General features: G+C 41.1%; 1 protein-coding gene across 7 annotated transcripts in view; it reads right to left on the reverse strand.

The window, feature by feature from the left end:
• Positions 1 to 19271, reverse strand: part of auts2a (activator of transcription and developmental regulator AUTS2 a) — a 316878-nt gene that overhangs the window by 229820 nt on the left and 67787 nt on the right. The window lies entirely within an intron of this gene.

Here is a 19271-nt window from a genome sequence, read left to right on the forward strand (position 1 = left end):
TCTCTCATTCGGCTCAAAGCCAAACTGTTCCCACACCAGAGCGGAAGATTGCGGCTTTGAAACAAAGTCTATTTGAACTTGTTCATCCTAATTGGCTGTAGATGTCACGGAAAGAACACTTCATAACACAATGGGTTCACACCTTTGCTTCACCTGTCGGTGTTCGCTCTGTGTGTGTGTGTGTGTGTGTGTGGGTGTGTGGGTGTGTGTGTGAGGGACGATGCCTGGGCCCCGCCTCCGCACAAAGAAAGCAGACCAGAGTACAGAAGCAGCACGATCGACTAAAATGTTGGTGACATTCATTTTTATGTAAAGGTGGATATAATATATCGCAGCACCAAAATTGGTCGCGCTCATTTTAATGTGGTGTGCGATAAGTCAATATATTGATTATCGCGACAGGCCTTAAGGCAACATATACAATAAAACTAATGTGTGCAGACAGAGACAAAATAGCTTTTTACAGTAAATAGTTTAAAATAGTAAATAGTTTTTAATAGTTTCTGTTGTTAGCTTCTAGCTTTGTTCAGTCTTGGCCCAAATTTGCATATGATATTTTATAACTGTAATGTCTTGGAGACATCAAAACTTGGATGACCGGCAACTTCCTGATGCTAAACTCAGAAAAAACAGAAGTTATCTTGATAGGTGGGTGGGTTTCGGCACAGAGGATGTCGTATGTGTACAGACTGTAAAGCCCTCTGAGGCAAATTTGTAATTTGCTATTTTGGGCTATACAAAATAAAATGAATTGAATTAATAATTGTTGGAGTAGTGTGTGGAGCATGTTCAAACGGATTTGCTTGGCATTACAGCCCAGCTTTCCAGCGGTGTGTGACATTATCATTTAGGTTCATGATGAGTGCCTGTTATTGATTGTGTTGTGGTAAACATAATGGCAGCGTCTCAGGATTCCCGTCTCTGGCGGCAGGGCCCGTAACAAGAGGGTTTAACAACTTTTGTTGCAGCAAATGATAAAAGACATGGGCTGTGTCTACACACATGAACACAATGAACAAATCTAAAGCAGACATGGCAGAATGTTTCACTTTACCAGAGACTATCAGGCTAATTTATCAAAGAGGCTCTGCAGTGGTGGTCTAGTAGATCATTACAGTGGTGGAGTCTCAAGGGGTTTGTTGCATAAAGGCATTATATGAACGACCGTTAGCCTTCCTCAACCAGATCTGAGTTATTTTTCAGATGAAAGTTCATTTCTGAACAGTGAATTTCTGTTCCCTGCAAAAAGATTCATACGGATTTTGAAAACACACAAAAAAATATTCATCAAGCCAGCCGTTCCATGAACCTCAAAGGATGTTTGGACATAATGTGGGTTTAAACAAATGTAGTAATTTGTGTTTTATTGCGATAACAACGACAATAGGAAGTAGTGCTGTTTTTCTACAATTTAGGAAATATTCATGATTGTGACAGCACACAGTGTGTGCACGCCAACTAGTTCCAACTCCGGTATCTCTGATCATATTATACAGACCTGTCTGCCAAACCCTGATTTCCCTTGCAAAGCAGCTCTTTCTTTACACCCTGAGATGAAAGGCCAGGCAATGACAAGAAGCACATTCAACAACTCCGGCTTTCAGGCTCCAGCTTTGATGGATTTGACATTTGAACAGCATCAACTGGAGAGTGTACATGCATATACAGTTGTACAATGTGCAGAAAAATTTGCAAGCAGCCAGATCAACTTGCACAACTTGCACTTGTCCTATAAATAGATATATGGTTTGTTTGAAAAACATTTCTTTCATCCATTTAAAAGATAAATAGATGTATATATATGCAAAGAAGTTATCCTCTCAGTTGGCATGTGCTACAGCCCACCCTCTCATACAAATGTCTGCTAAGCATAATCATGTATGACCTCTCATTCAATATGAATCTTCCAATGTCACTCACCAACACTTTGCTCTCCGTGCTAACTGGTACAATGAGAGCTGAACACCTGAGCAAACTATTATTAAGTTTAAACTTAAAGTGACAGAAGTACTGAAGCATAAGGATGGCTGTAGCACAAACTAATCCTTATCTTTGAACTACTCAAATTTTAAGAAAAAGTGGAAGCCACAGGACCCCCAAAAACTGGTAGTGAGTGTAATCAGTGTCATTAAACGGAAAGTCTAGGCGATGTTGGACTGGTCGTGAGCAGTGGGAGCTTTTGAGCTTGTAAAACGCCCCTTCTTGTGGAAAGCTACTGCTGACAGAGAAGCTTCTTAATAGAAGCTGAGCGGATTCAGGGAAAGTACGCTAAACAAGTGCACAATGAGTTCAAAACTGAGACCGCAGCAGGGAATTAAACACCACACCACATTCTGTCAGCCTCGCAAGTGTAAATGCATCCAATTAAAATTCAAGGCTGATTGAAATCCAATTTGTCCAAACCCCCTGAGACCGTTTGAAACACATTCCTGCCAGGTATTACAAGGGCACGAATGCCTCCATCTCTATGAGATGTTTGCGTGAGCTTTGCTTCTCCCGAGTAGAACTACTTGAGTGTGCTTGCTCTGTGGAAGTAGCCTCCACAGGACTCGTCCCGCGTGGTAATGGAAGCTAAAGATAGACTGCTTTTATTTAGACTAGCAATTTGGAGACATGTGATCCAACAGAAAGAACACTAAGCTGCCGCAGTGTTTATCTAATCTCTGGGTTTGTTAGAGCACAGACAGACCGTGACTTGTGAGGTAACCTCTTTCCAGTGTTATTTACTCATGCAGTTCAGGAGATGAACTCATCCAGACTCGACGTGGCTCCTTTTCTGGATCATCACCGTCTCTAACACAATGGCCTAGCTAATGTTTTTAGATTTGGCTTTCAATACGTTTGATCTCACTCACTCACTGAATTACTGAACAGCTAATAGTACCACTCAGTGCTTATCTCAGTGCTTTTAAAAAAAAAGCCTAGATCACACTCGCACACAATTGCAGTCCGCACTAGACACAAATGCACACGCACACGTTTGTGCACCCCCCTCAGTCTCAGTCACTTCAGCATGCAAATGTACAAACCTTAGTTTCAGCTGACAGGAGGCTTGAATTTCAAACAAAGAGGGGGGAAGGTGGAGGGGGTTGTCATGTACACTAGCAATAGTTATTAGGTTTGCAAGCAGTTAAAAGGTATTTGGTTTGAAACCAAATGCACCTTGTTGTCCAGAGGTATGATTTTTTCTGATATTACATTAAAAAGAATAGTCAGTATCAAATAAATCCAAAACGTCGATGCAAGTGGTAGACATCATCTGGAAGCTAGGAATCTGTAGATTGATTTTGAGATGCAGCTCTGTGTGGCAAGTTGTTTCAGTCACATATTTGGGCTATACAATTGGACTCAAGTCTCAGTTTTCCAGTCTAACTCAATTTATTTAATTCCAAGACTTCTTATTGACTAAGAACAATTCTATGACATTATGTCCCATTCACTAAAGGTTACCATGACGTGGTTGGTCCCGATGGATGCATTAGGACGACTAGTTTCATTTTAAACTGAGCCTGTTACGGAGTCTTAAAGATGCTAATGTCACGCACACAGACAGATTTGAATCCACAATATAATGGATGGTCAGTGTGAACCTGAATTCCACCAAGCCACTGGGATGTTTTGTTTAAGCTATTTAAGCATCTGTGCTAACTCAATGGCCTACAGATAAACGGAGCTGATAAACTGAGCTGTTCCCTCACAGTGTTTCTATATTTGGTTGGCAGTATAATAAAAAGATGATTGTGCATATTATCCCCGTTAGAGTCTATCATTTCATATCACTGATTTTAGCACAGAGATGGCTGAAAAAGAGATGAATGACACAGTAAGTATGGCATTATATACCCATTACAGCCCTATATGTACCCATTCAAATGTTGGCCAAATTGGTTCAGTTAAACGTTAAAAAAAAAACATTCCAGCAGGACTCACAAGGGGTCCTCGCAAAGTGCTCGAGAGGAAAAGCGTGAAACGTGCCCAGCAACTAGTCCTGACCTCTGTGGTCAGTTATATTATTTCATTAAAATGCTCCAAATCACCACGGTGCTGCTACACGCTGGTTGAATTCACTGCTGTAGTACGCAGCTCCTAACCAGAACTTCACAACCATTACAAAGGCTCATTTACAACACTGACATTGCAAACATTTTGAATATTGTTATCCAACATTTTTTTTGTTTACTTAAAAAGGTATTTCATCTAAAGAAGTACACTTAAAAAGCTTTGCGGCTGTAGAAAATGTAAAATTGACTGGAACTAGGAATCATCAGCCCCCGACCTATAAAGAAGTAATAAATTGCTTTATTGAGCTATTGACTTTTGCAGTAGTTACTGACACACTGTCACGTGATGTCCCTTGACACTTGTTTGGTGAAGGGACAAATATTGGTTACAGCCTGTATCTATGCTCTTTCTGGAAGCCTTTTCTTTCCTGTTCAAATTTGGCATTAAAATTAATCTTGGACGATCTGATAGCAAGCCAAGGAGGGGGTCAGGCCCCAATGTGGGTATATTCTTTAAGCGGTATGTATGGGCAACGTGATCTCCAAAACCTGTTTGTAAAAATGTATACGAAAATCTTGAACATACAAATTCGTAACAATACATACGAACTGCGGGGGTTAACCACGCCCCTTGAGTGAACAACATGGCGGACCATGTCGGATTCTTGAGTGAACGTCTCTCCGCCATGTTGGATTCTTTGAGGGGGTTAGGGTTAGTATTCTATTCTTTCAAGTTAACATTGATTTCTCGTTAAAAATGCAATCATAACATGTCTATTTTACATTGTTAGACTAACAGACGTTAGTGTGTTTACGGGGTGCAGGTCCCCATTCACTTTGAATAGGGTGACGTCATCAGTTGCAGTCCGTATTTATTTCGGATGTATCACTATGACTTTGTATGTTCAAGATTTTCGTATACATTTTTACGAACAGGTTTTGGAGATCAGGCTGGTATGGGAGTGTGTCTTGGCGCAACTTACTAGCACAACTCGTATTTGTGTGCGTGTGGGTGCACATGGCGGTTGTTTCTTTAGCACATCTCGAGATTCTGACTTTCTGAAAATCCAGTAGAAATTTAAACATAAGACAAACTCATATTGACAGTTAAGATGTGTTGATCGATTCACAACTTCTACTCATGTATTGGGTACAGTGTAAGAAAGCATTCTACCTTAAAAGGTTGCCGGTGGCTGCTGGTAGCCTATGAGCAGAACAGTGAATTTAACTACTTGACCTCAGTTTCTACGCAGCTAACCGTCGCATTTGCTCGCCACAATAAAGTAGATGGAAGATAGACGATGTAACTTTTATGTAGCACCCCTCTAGGCTCCTGACGACTTGAAGCGCTTTACACTACATGTTAACATTCACACCCGCTTACACATCAAGGACATGGGCTTTGGGAGCAATTTGAGGTTCGGTGGGACAACCTGCTCCACCCTTTAAATCACAGGCGACATTAAATCCATGAAGCCATGACGGGGCTTTTGCATAATAAACCTTGAAAAATTTAAAATATTACAGCAATCATTCAAATTAAAAAGCACAATTTCATGACAATCAGTTTCAATTAAATTATCACTATGGGGCTTCTGAACGGAAAGCCTGCAACTTGCATTAAATTACTCAAATCAAGCACTCAGTTGTGGCTTAATGACAGTTTCGGAAATGCAACCAAGATGTGCAAAGTAGGTCATTTTTTACCCAACGCCTGAGAAATGGTATGTGCCATTGATTTCTGCTAGAATAGAAAATTAAAGAACAAATTATTTTGGTTGGTAAGAACAAAAATAAGTCAAGCACATTTGTACTGTGATGTTCATATTTCCATACGTACGTCAAGGTGTACGACGCTTCCTTTCCATAGTGTCTGTGGGAGCTAGATTCTCTCTTACTGGACCGCTTCATCCATTTTAACAGAAGAGCAAATAGAAATGTAGCGATCGGATGTAGATATAATCATGTTGGTCATTATCTTGTTGGGTGATATCATCATGAAGTCTTATGGTAACACAGCACAACACAAATTCATTACATGCTCAAAAATAGCTAAATCTGTACAAAGTAACAGCTACTCTAATTTTTACCTCAGCACCTTTAGGTTAAGAAGAAGTAACCAAAGGTTAAGAGGTGTGTTTGTGGAAGTTAATAGTTCTTGTTCTGTATAGAATGGGTAACAGAACACGTGGGCAAGTCTGAAGCATAGTTTTACGGTTATTCATTATTCAAGGGAAAAAAAGAAATCCGAGTTATGAAATCCTAAAATTTGCATTAGAAAATCTAGTGCTTATTTCCTTTCATAATTGCAAATAGGTAGCAGTTTCTATTTAACAAACCTCCATTGGGTTGAATATGTATCAATCTTTGCCTGAAAATTACTCTGGGAAATAGAGATATTAAATAATTTATCATCAGTGGCAGGAGTTTTCGAATCAGTAATGGAACTAATTGGCTGATTTGTGATATTTAGAATCACTCTTTCTTTCAGTTCCTCTCTCTAATTTTTGGAAAATATATTTTCATGAGATCATAGGTCAAACTCCTGCCGTGAAGCCACAGTGCAAATGCACACAGCCTGAAAACTAGAGTGCAGTTTCAGCGTGCTTCAGTTTACCAAGGCCGGCGGAAAGGGTGCACTGCAGTTGCAGCCAGCCAATCACAGGCTTTCCCGATGCAGAGCCATTGTTTGAGTAGATTGAGTGTCTGGTGGCCAGCTGGGAAAAAGTTTGAAACAGACCAAAGATTGTACCGTTGATATTAATCAAGGAATCCAAACGTTATTTTCAAAAGTAATATAAAAATGACTAATATAGTCCAAATAGCCTGTAGTGGTTTGTATAACCTTTGAAAGAACGAGGGGGTGGGCTGAGGGGCGCAGAGCAATATCATTATATATTATTCTTTGTCTGCTCAGGGGCAATCAATGCTTCATTTCACAGGAGTCCCTCTGGGCCAGAAGCAGCTCAGGAGGAGGAGGAGGAGGAGGAGGAGGAGGAGCAGGAGGAGGAGGAGAGATGGCTGAGTGGCATCGAGATAGACAGCAGAAAAGACAGACAGCCCGAGTCTCCAGTGCCGAGCAGAAGCCTGAACCTTATGGGAGAGTCGGAATGACGGCAGCCCAGCAGACACTGAAGAGCAGATGACAAGCAGGAGAAGCCCCCCCGCCCCACACCACACCCACCCCAAGCCTCCAGTGCAACCCTCCTTTTCCCAGTGCTGCGGTTAAAGGACCATTTGTGCCGCACTGAGAACAGGACCGTCACAGAGAGAAGCGCTGCACTGTGACAGTGTATTCTAATGTAAAGGCCGCGGGAGACTTGATGAGCAATTCAAGTCTCGCATTTATGCCGACAGTGTACTCTATATGTGCTCCACTGTGATTTGTTTTTTAAGGGCTGCAGAGCCAGCAGTAAATCACTTTCACTGCACGAGGAGCCGTGCCAGCCGCCTTATCTAATGTCAAGTGCCTCGAGTGCACGGAACCAAACACATTCCACTCTGCAGGGAACATGAAGTTACAAGGACACAGATTAAGCACATGTTTTCTAAAAGGTGTCAAATATTTAAATACATGAAGCTAGACTGCCATAAATATTAAGTGTGCGGGGCAGTCTACGGTGAAAATACTCATAAATAATTCTGACGTATGCCTGTGAACTATGTACAAACATGAGTCAAAGTAAACAGCAACAAACCAGACACGTCTAGTTTCCACTTGAAAGGACATTGCGAAAATGTGCACAATAACTCAAATGATGGTGTACTTGGGTCTGCAGGCAGGTTTGTGTGTCTAATGGATCCAATAAGGCTGAAGCATTGAGGAAAGCGTTTATTAATAGCTTCAAATAACACTAAAGTTGGTACGACCCAGTGGATTGATTCATTAAACTTATGCTTTGTGCTCTGTTGAAAGAGGGAAACACTGGTAGCCGACAAATCAGCAGTGTGTCTGGGGGAGTTTCTTTAGTGATGTATGAGTATAAAATCAATGTCTGTTTGAACAGCTTCAGAATGGAGGAAAGCATTTCAATTGAATAAAGTAAATCTAAAAATGACATTCAATTCTGTAATAATTATATATTTAAATTGAATGTCGAGGCCTATAAGTACCAATTACATTTTAAATTCACTGACCTTGGAAAAACATTACAAACAAGAACTATGTCATGCCCTACATATAACCCATTACCCATCAAAATTTTTAAATGACGCTGGTAAAGATGGAAAGATCCACAGCCTTTTTACATACAGAGACGGTCAGAGAGTTTAACCTGGAATGATACTGATAGACAGAGAATCTTTTAAGGAAACAGTGGGGGCTTACACATTCAGGCTTCTGGAAAATCAATCACCATCCCGACTACCAAATCACCACCGGCATTACAAACCCGATGGACATAACGAAAGAGGCTTAAGCACCGGTAGCACACTCGGTCTCTGTAATTGGCAGCCTTGGGTTATTAGAGCTTGCACTGTGGGGAAGATGGGGGGGAGGGGGGTACTGCACAAACAGGAGAAAACAAATAAGACTATTGAGGGAAACATGATACCTTATCATGGGGTCTGCTTGCTGAGTGATACGGCTGCATCCACTCACTGCTTGTACTGTATGGCCGATACCTTATTAGCTGCCAAAACTAAATCCATCCTAAAACCCTGTCTTGCTAGAAAGCACGTGTGTCTGTATGATTCTCACACACACACACACACTGTGGGATGTGCTAAATAAACAAAGACCATGCTGGTATTTACATAAGAGCCCCTTTTATCCATGCATAAAGCTCCCATTTACAAAACCCCAGAACGGGTTTAATGAAAACACACTGCCGGGAGCGTATAGATGGAAGGGCAGCAGGTTCAGGTGAGCAATACACCAGAACCCCAAAGGGTCCTACACAGCGTCCATCAATTTCCCTGTTAGCTTGACCTGCTCAGCTGTAATGAGAGTTGTCAGGAGACTCAGACAGGACCTGTGTCCAAAGCAGTGGAGCAGAAGAAAGACACAGGAAACCTAAAGTTAAATATCACACTTTCATCAAATTCTATTTACTCAAACCAGTGTTTTCCCACATAAAAAGCTTGTTCATCACTTCTCGTTGTTTTATTTGCACATGATAGACACTTGTTATCATTCCTTGATCAAAACCTGAAATTATATTTGATTGTTGGAATACAGCTCAAATAAAACAATACTTATCAGATGCCCTCAGTACAAGCTCCCTATGTAGACCCTACCAAGTGAATACTAGACAATAAACTAGTCGGCTTGTTTTAAAGAAATCACAGGCAACGTGCCATTTCGCCATAACCTTTTCCACAGTGTCTTTTTGTAAGATGTGCTCTTTGTGGGATCTGGCTTCCTTTTCTCTTTCCCTGCAGCAGAAGGCCCACGAGTTGCATCTTTCCAACACAGCATTCCTTGGTCATATTCTCTCACACACACACACACACACACACACACATTAATCACATGAGCAGGTACACCGGACTCTCACATAGTTGGACAACTGAATTAGTCGCCCAAATCACTCTTCATTTACCAATTACTTCAGTAATTGGTAGGGGATTATTGAATATCAAGTGAAAAAGTACTTTTTTAATGAATAGGAAAAAGATTGCACCGGTCAGTTGAGTACGATTGTGAAACCAACAGAGGCGAGCCGAATCAATGGAGAACCACATTTATTTTTGAGGAGCACAGCCTAGTTTGAAAGAAGGATTAGACTTCACCGGCAGTAATTTGCAGTGTTTCCCAGTCCATTATAACAGGGGGGCCGTTTGCCCGTTAAGAGCACTAAGGAACGTCAGGTACCAATCAGGATACAGTGACAAATGGAGCAAGTGTGACAAAAAGGTAATATTAATAACATTATCAACTGTAGCTTTAATTGTCCAATAATAAATAGGAAACTAGGAGGAGGGCACAGGCTGGATGGATCAAGGATCTTGAAAAAGTCTGTACGACGTTAAATGTGCATCGCCTTATGAAACATTTACTTAAGATATAAATACCTCATAGTAATGAGACTGAGACCTATGTGGTGTCATTAATTCAACTGCCTTTCATTCAAAACCTGGGTGCAAGAGACTGGAATTTAATCTTCCAATATATAACAAAACAACCCCATTTAAGTTGTAACCCAAGCATGTTAATGTATTCTTCAACCGGTCATTGATACAGCATTTATGAATCGTTAGTGATGACATAAATAGCAAATATCACATTTGCACCACAAGCGCCTTGAGCACATTGCCGAGCCAGAGAACGCTGCAGTTGAAAGAGTCAACGTAGAAAGTTCCTACTATCGAGGACATCAGGTTATTCAGAAACAGAAAAAAGACCTGCATACTGAGTAACACCTGAACCCGATTGCTGTGATTGAGAGTGAGTGAAAACCAGTGAGCAGGTAAGTGTGAGGCATAAAATAAAGTGGGAAAATGCACACAGTTGGTGGAGAGGGGCTGACCACCGTGAATAGTCGAACTGATCTAATTGTTTTTATTGTAGATATGATTGAACGACAATTCCCCACACTCTATTGATGAAACAAGCGGTTAAAAGAAATAAAGAATCAATCCGTGACAGATAAATGGTTACAATAAATCGTCATCAACCAACTATTTAAATAGTTCAAATAGCTCAAGTGTTCAGATTCTAAGAAGGGACACAAACCTGACAAAACTGACCTAACATTTTGAAGTATGATGACATTAAAGCTTTGTATAAAACAAAACTGATTATTTTGGTTTTGGTGGTTTTGGTCAATGTAATGGGACTATAAGGCACTGTGGTGCTCAAAGCATAACAAAAAAAGATCTTGATATTTGAACAGGTTCGTGTTAAAACTGTGACTCAAGGAAAACAGTTCCTGCGTGGAACAACAGCGCCTTGTTTAAAAATCTCTGCACATAAAGACTTGCGGAATGAGCGCTGGTGCATATGAAGGGGTACTTGAGTTTATCTGATGGGACTAGGGGTGTAACGATTCATTCACTGAATCGATTAATCGATTTATATTCCTGCGATCCAACTGAATCGATCTGTGCTCCGCAAATCGGCATTCTGGACGACATATATCGATTACAAATTGATTGAAATGGTACATAATCGATTTGTATCGATACGTGGAAACTGCACATTGGATTTAAGTACAAAAACGGTATGGATGTGTGTTTGTTTGTTTGGTTTTTAGCACTTTAGACACGTTAAACGTTACTCGATTCAGTCTGCCTGTCTGTGACGTCATCAGTACGCAGCGGCAGCCGCGCGAAACTGGGAACAACAACAAAACACAGCGTGGAGGAGACGACTGCGAGCGAGACATTTACAAACCAACTTATCGATCCAGCGTGTGGAAACATTTTGGCTTTTGCAAACACAGAGGTGTTCTAAATAATTCGGTCGCTGTTTGTAGAATATGTAGAAGCCAAATAAAAAAACACAGAAACACGACGAATCTTTCCAGCCATCTACTAAGGCGCTGTGGGATTAAACAACGCCGACAGTCAGGCACCTCTAGCAGCGTGACCGCTGCAGCAGCAACAGGTAACTCCAGCTCTGCAGACACCTCAGGCCTCGCCAGCACCAAACTCAACATCACAGTAACAATTGGCAAGTTTATCTGTAAAGACCTGCGACCCTACAATGTGGTGGAAAATCCGGGGTTCTGTGAATTGATCCAAACATTGTGTAATTATTGTGTAATCTTTACATTGAAAATGGCACTTGATTCAAATAAAAGGTTAATACATTTGCCATTAATTGATTTCCTTACAAGAAACAACAGGGATCAGGAAACTTTGCCTGTCCAGTAAAGTTACTGAATCGATTTCAAGTCACTGAATCAAATCAAATCGAATCGTTCTAAATTAACCCAGATTGTCCATGAATCAAATCGGCAACCATGAATTGCGATTCGAATCGAATCGTTGTTAAAAGGAATCATTACACCCCTAGATGGGACATATTAAAACCCCACTCCCATTTGGTAAAATATCCACTGCCACCTCCAGAGACATCGGTTCCTATCTGCTTCATATGTGACCAAATATAAAACATATAGCCGAATGCCAGAGCCAATTTTCACAGTGGATGCCGAATGAGAACATGACATGGCCAACGGAATGGACCAGAGTGACTCGTCTTAAGCAGATTAAGGCCACACAGAAGCTCCTACTGACCACCCAGAGCAGTTAGTTACACGGGCCCATGTAGGTTGATGACATCATACAGTAATGGAGCCTTTTCTGAGAATGTCAATATACTTTGACCTAAAAGAGATGGAACTGCATCCTGCGCTACATAGCAAGGGTGCTGAGATTTGGTATTAGCTGCTAGGATATTAGCATAATATTTTTCTAAATATTGCAAGAAGCATGCATTTTGGGATTAAGGTCTGGCATTCAGGCTATTGTAAAAAAAAAAATTAAAAAAAAAAGAAAGAACTGAGGCTGGTCAGTTTGTGAGCAAGGCTTATCTGAGCACAGGAATGGAAGCAGACAGAAATGGAACCAAGGCCAGGTTGGCCCGGTTTGAAAGCAGGATCAGCGAGGAGACGGTGATCAAAGGTTCTAAGCTGCAGGTAGAGCTCAACGTTTTTTCTAAGTCCATAGGCTGCGTACTGCAGGGAAACACACACACACACACACACACACACTAACCTACACTAACAGCACCACCATTAGTGTGCACTGTTTGGTTAAGCATGAAAAGGGTCTCTTATAAGGAAAAAAATATATATATACCCAAATGCATCATCGTGCGTGGGGGCCGTTACACACAAAAGAGAGTGAGACTTTGGCCAAGGCTCCACTTCAGAGATGGCATTTTACAAATCGGCATCCGCAGACATTTATCTTTTTCCCCACTCACATCTGTCTTTGGGACCTGCCAGCATGAAAACAAAGATGAAATGGAAAAGAAAATGGCCTTGGCTCAGCATGCTGGTAGGAAGCAGACCGGGGAAATGCATTTTTTCTTAACAGAGGCAACTTAATTATGCTAGGATGAGGATGTGATTTGCCTGTACGCCAATACTTGGATAAGGATACCAAATGATGTTGTTTCAGAGCTGTCTGCTACATTAACAAGTGTCAGGGAGACGCAGGTGTTAATGAGGTGGAACCATTAATCCAATGTTCTTTAGCCACTAGCAACCAAGATTAGCCGCCAATGTAGACATAAGCTGATGGAAGACTTTGTTCATTGTTATTGCCATAAATATGCGCAAAAAAAGCAACCAGTCTTCGGAAACATTTTCTATAAATGAAATCTATTGTTTCTTTCTGACCGCAGAGAAATTGTCTTAGACAACTAAAAACACAAAAGTTTTTCTTTTGTTTTTTTCCTAGATGCGCGCGTACATGGACAGGGAAACATAGTTCAATGTAGCATTTGAAGCAATTAAAACTAAAAAACACTCAGACATGAACTGGTTCTCAAACAATTTAACTTATATTTAGCATTGTAAAAACACAGATTATATTTTCAGCACATCCCACAGCAACAAAACTCACTATTGCTACAGAAGTAGGGCAGAAACAACAATGAATATCATCAGAAAATGTGTTCGGTACTGATCGGAGGAGAGACCGATGACCACTCCACCTTGCTTCAACATCCCCCATCTCAATCTTTGCCTGTCGGTCAGCTTGCTGCACATTCCCCTTGTTGCCGAGCCATTCGTTTTGCAAGAGTTCATACAAACCCAACGCTGTCCGTTTCAACCGTTAACGAGTGAGTGGAGTCGAGTGTCCTAACTCGAGTGCCTGACAGCCGACATCCATCAAACCTGTGCACTTTGCATTATGCAAGTTGTGACACTATGTGATGCAGGTGACATTTGAACAGGAAAAATCAGCTCGTAAGCTATATTAAATCTACTTTGATTCATCAAATCCAAAGCTGCATGAGAATGTTTGTTTTTGTTATACGTGCCTCAATGTGAACACCTCTTACTGTGGGTGATACAGGTCGACATGGGTGGATTTACACCTGGATTCCACTGTTGGCCTTTCTATGCAGTTACAGACCTATCACCCCGGACACATGTTAGAGACAGATGGAGAGAACAGAAAGTACCAACTGTGGCAGGGACATGACCAGTCTGCTGGGAAAGATACGTCCTGTGTTGTGAGGCCCGTAACGGTTTACAAATGAATCTGCATTTGTAGCAAAAATGTCCACAAGCACAAACAGAAAAGGGGCACCACAATAGACACGGTGCATCGGCGTTCGATTTTGCAGCCGAGATACTTGTAGGATCAATGAGGCTTAAAAAGCCCCCTGGCTCTGCTTGTATCCCACTGACAGACACCACTTTCTAACATGGATGCACACATACAGAGCAATGATGACTGAACTTGAGGAGTATCTAACTGTAACTGTATGTGAGAGTTATTCTAATCCAAACAATTGAGAGATCATCTAATCTGGAATCCAGAAAACGGCATCTTATTTCATTAATGTGTCAGTCACTGGCTGTCAGAGCATATTAATGTTTATTATTCATCACCTCCACAATGCAGCCAAATGAATATCTGATATTACGGCCAAAGGCCTGGGATAAATACACATGTGGAAGGTGGAATACTGAATTCATTGGCTGCAACGGAGATATTATTCACTAGACAGAAGCATCTGTTGAGGCAACGCGGCACACAGAGGAATGTCGTAACAAAAGGTGTCCATGCTAACAAAGTGCCAATCTCTCACAAACAAAGCTGTAAGAAAACCTGGTTTGATGCTTATGTTTCTTAATTGTTTGAAATGTCACTTTTGGATAGAAGCTATCCATACATCTGATTTCACATTAGCCTCCTCTTTACAATGAAGTATTAATCAATGTGTTCTTCTCTGCCTGCACTTACAAGTCCTCCTCCAGGCAGACTTCACAGGACTGTGCCAAAGGAAATCAATTGTTTCTGAAATTCTGGCAGGCAGACAGCATCATCCCACATTCAGCATAAGGGGGGGGGTGGGGGGGTGGGGGGTGGGGTGCCAGACTGTTTAACTGCAATGCATCATCTTCATATGGTCATTTAGGAGAGGAATATTTTGTTGACATAACATCTGCAGTTTATCCTCTGAGATAGACCTGTCCTTTAATTCCTGCTCCACTTGATGTAGATGTCAATAGCCATTAATTAGACAGTGGTTACACGTTATTGGAAGGTCTGACACCTCATCAATGATCCTATTATCATTTTGTTCTCCTCACTGGTACCACCTCCACCCTCCACCCACACCCACAGATGACTCAACGCAATCCATGAACGTGGCGCTGCACTGTGCCCCCGGGCCTGAATTGATCACATCTCCATGGACAGTGTGGGTGTGACGGATGGGTGTGAAGCTGGTGCCTAAAATTAAATAACCCGTGGACGCAGCAGAAATCATAAATTGAAATTGCCACTTAAGTGGAAACAAAACGGTCCTGTTGGTGCGTCATTGGTCCAGAAATGAAATGTGAGCGTCAGGAAAAGAGCAGGGAGAGCATTTCCACAGCTCTTATGAAAACAGTTCTCCTCCAGTGGACGCAGGGTTTATACAGAACTCTTTTATGGACATTTTGTCATCGTGATGTAAGCCCGTAGCGAAAGATTTTAAAGCTCTCTGCCATCGATCTCCTTGCTCTCTGTGGTCAGCAGCTAGTAGTCTGCTGTTTGGTGCAGTTAGCCATGACAAATCTACTGCAACAATACATAGGCGCACAAAACTGGTTTAGCACTTATTTTTTGATTTTGCAGCGGGAAACTGAAACTCATTTTAGTAACTATCTCTTGCTTAAATAAAGTGTACAACGATAGAAAAAGGTGAAGTACAACGATGAGTGACTCTTTCAGAATATCCCTTATTGCAGTGTTGCTAGTGATCCAAACATTCCCCTGATCTCTTCATGTAGATGTATTCTAGTTTCAAATTCCCATTTCTCATATAGTCATACCGGTGCATTTCCGTAATAACTGTTGTCGCTCTTTGGCAGGCAGCATAATATATTGTTCAAATGCTCAGCGCTGAGGCGCAGCGGTAGGAGCTACTTGTCTTACGTGGATTGAGATGAAGTCATAGTTGTAACTTTAGAAACAATTAATAACCTACAAGTAACGCGTTTTAACGGGGCAAAACACCACGACACAACAGTTTGTGACACAAACAATTTGTAGCACCAATAATTAAACATTTATAAAATCATAACGGCATGCTGGGTACAGCTCACCCGCTATCACAACAAGAATTAAAAACAGAAAAAAGTGATGCAGGAGGAAGAACGAGAGACCAAAGATGCACCGATACAACTAATGCCCAAAAGAGGAGCTGTGTCTGTTTGAGGGTTTTAAGGTTTTTGAAATCTGACGTAGATTTGTGCATTAGGTGGATCCGTTGTCTTTCTTTTTTTTATCCTCTATAACAGATTCAATGTAGAATCTCTGTGGGGTATTGTGAATTAAATGCTAAATCAGAGTAGAACAGACACTGCAATTGTACTAATTTACACAGTGCTGCTTTTGTGCCGTTCATCGTGTTATCACGGGCAGTCAATCATGTAATAAGACTGCTGTTAACCCGCTGAGCAAGAAGATGAGGCCTTTCAGCACAATGATGAGCAGCAGTGAAGGTCAAAAAAGAAAAGTGTGCAATTGGACAGGAGCCTTATCAAGCCTTTAATACGTATAAGATGCAGAAATGCTAATTAAGGAGGATTAATCAGTACGAGTGTGTACTCTACTTCAGAAAACTATTTACTAGGAAATTATAAACACGTGGGTCAACTTCGGGACCATTACGAATCAATTGTGGTCAGTAGGGACATGTTGAGGTTTTTTGAGCACCTGTCAAGTGAAATGATTGAAACACAGCTTTAGACGGGAAGGCACTAAATTATTTAGTAATTCTTTTATGGTTGCTGCTTGGGCCGCACTCAATAAAATGCTGCCTCCAAAACAACTCCTTTGAGAAGGACAGCTGCTACTCGATCTCAATGAAGGAACACCCCTCAACCCATCTTTGTAATTTGTTGCTCAATTATCGGTTTTGGTTTGGGGAAATTCTGTGCACAAAACTCGAAAAAAAAAGAAAAGAAAAAGGAAACGGCAGTGAGCAGTCAGTTATAGGATACCTGTGTAATTACTTTTCAATTAAAGAAGATCAAAAGGCCTCAGACATATACAGGAGCTCAGTCTTCTGCACTTGCCTTGGTTGCGTTATAATTATAGATGTTTTATAGATGTATTAATAATGTACTGATGTACAAGAGCAACATTTCAAGCTCAATATACAGTTTAACATTTGATAATTAACCCTCACTCTAGACTTTAACCGTCACTGTGAGAGGTGCAAAGGAAAATATGTTTACCACTGGTCTGTGAATAGCTATAATGAATGAAAGTAAGTGGGGGAAAGGGTCAAGTGGCTTGCTCAGCGCCACTTCAGAGGCAGCTACTAGCACAGGATCTCATTCTTATTCATCTCTTTCTCTCAAACCAAATGAGAAGCCTGCCCAATCGTCATAAAATGTCTTTGACACAATACATAAAAGGTAAATTCTCAAATGCTCTCATTCCATATTCTTTCAAGTGAGGATTTGCTGCTTTTCTTTGCTCTATATATACATATATTCATGCAGTTAGTATCTTTGCGTATTCCAATGCTCATTGGAGAAAAAGGGACATATGAAGATGTCACCTTGGACTTTGGTAACTGGGATTGTTTTCTGACACTAATCGTCAGACTATTGCACCAAAGGGGAGAGTTTGGCCCTTGGAGCCAAATGAAACATTCTGGAGCAGGCACGAGGCAGCAGGGACGCGGAGCTCCAACAGATTATCAACATGGTGGTGAGAGCTTTGTGCACATGGTCAAAGTCCAGATCCTCTTTTCGGAGATTGTGTGAAAATATGAATTATCAGCTTCTTTCATTAACAGGGACAAACACGCAGCTGTCTGCAAAGCTTTCCAACAACTGAGAAAAGTGCCGTCTCCCTCCCCTTTCCCATGAGACGACACTGTATTAATAAATTCAGTCACATCCCAAGAAAAGAAATCCTTCTTGTACACGTTTGCACACCAGCACAAGTATGATTTATTATTCTCATGCTCTCACTTAAGACTCTGAATTTGTATCACACGGTCACCCTGCAACAGGATTGTATCATCAGAAGTGCCTTCTAAATCACCGTGATCGGATCTTAATGTAATTTGATACTGTATGAATATTTTTTGATTTATTAGTCTGTATTTGATTTGGTTGATTTGAGGAAAAGCCTCAAAGCAACAGTGTCATTTCCACTTTCATTTAAATTAGTTAAATATTCATGAATTGATAGAACATCATCTAATGCAGTGATTCTCAACTGGTGTGTCGCGGGCCTTTGCCTGGGAAAATAAAAATTCATAAAAAATAAAAAAAAAATCACCCTGTGTTATTTTGAACGGACTTTTTTAATGCAGCGGAGCGTCGTTTTTTTTTGCCAGCTCGTCCGTCCATGTTTTCAGCAGCGTGTGCCAGGTTCTGGCACGGCAGACAAGAATGTAATGGAGAAAACAATCACGATGCATCCGAATAAACTTCTGGAGCGGTTTAATGACTACTTTCCCGAGAAACAGAGGGATGACGACTGGATACGTGACCCGTTTGGAATCGACATAGAAAGTGTCACATTGCCAAGCAACGGGGAGTCAGCTGATGGAGCTGTCATGTGACCGTACGCGGAGGTAAGCCTCTCCCAGTTGTGGTGCAGCAGCGTGATCAGCGAGTATCCTTCCCTTGCCACTCGAGCAGTAAAAGTCCTGCTACCCTTCAGCACTACCTATCTCTGTGAGTGTGGCTTCTCAGCTCTGGTTCAGCTGAAGACTAAACACAGGAATAGACTGGACATTGAGCATGACCTCAGACTGGCCTTGTCAACTGTAACTCCAGACTTTGAGACTCTTGCCAAGAGCAAAAAACATCCCCAGTTCTCCCTTTAGAAATTCCTCCAGACTCACGTCTGTCAGTTTTCACCTCCGGTTGAAGTGAGTGCTGCTTAATTTTCTGTAAAGCACAATGTTTTTCAGGATTTACCTCCTCCTGAGGTAATCACAAGAAACGTTCATTTTGTATATCTGAATCCTTTTGAATTGCACTTTTTATTTAATTTATTTTGAATTTGTGCAAAAGCTGCTCCTCAAGACATAGTGTTTGTCATAGATCTGTTAAAGTTAGGTCATTTGTGTTTTTTTTTAACTTTTTTGTTTGTGCATGAAAGCTGATGAGTTTGTTTGAAATG

Source organism: Gasterosteus aculeatus, chromosome 7, assembly GCF_964276395.1.
Source record: "Gasterosteus aculeatus chromosome 7, fGasAcu3.hap1.1, whole genome shotgun sequence".
Lineage (NCBI taxonomy): Eukaryota > Metazoa > Chordata > Actinopteri > Perciformes > Gasterosteidae > Gasterosteus > Gasterosteus aculeatus.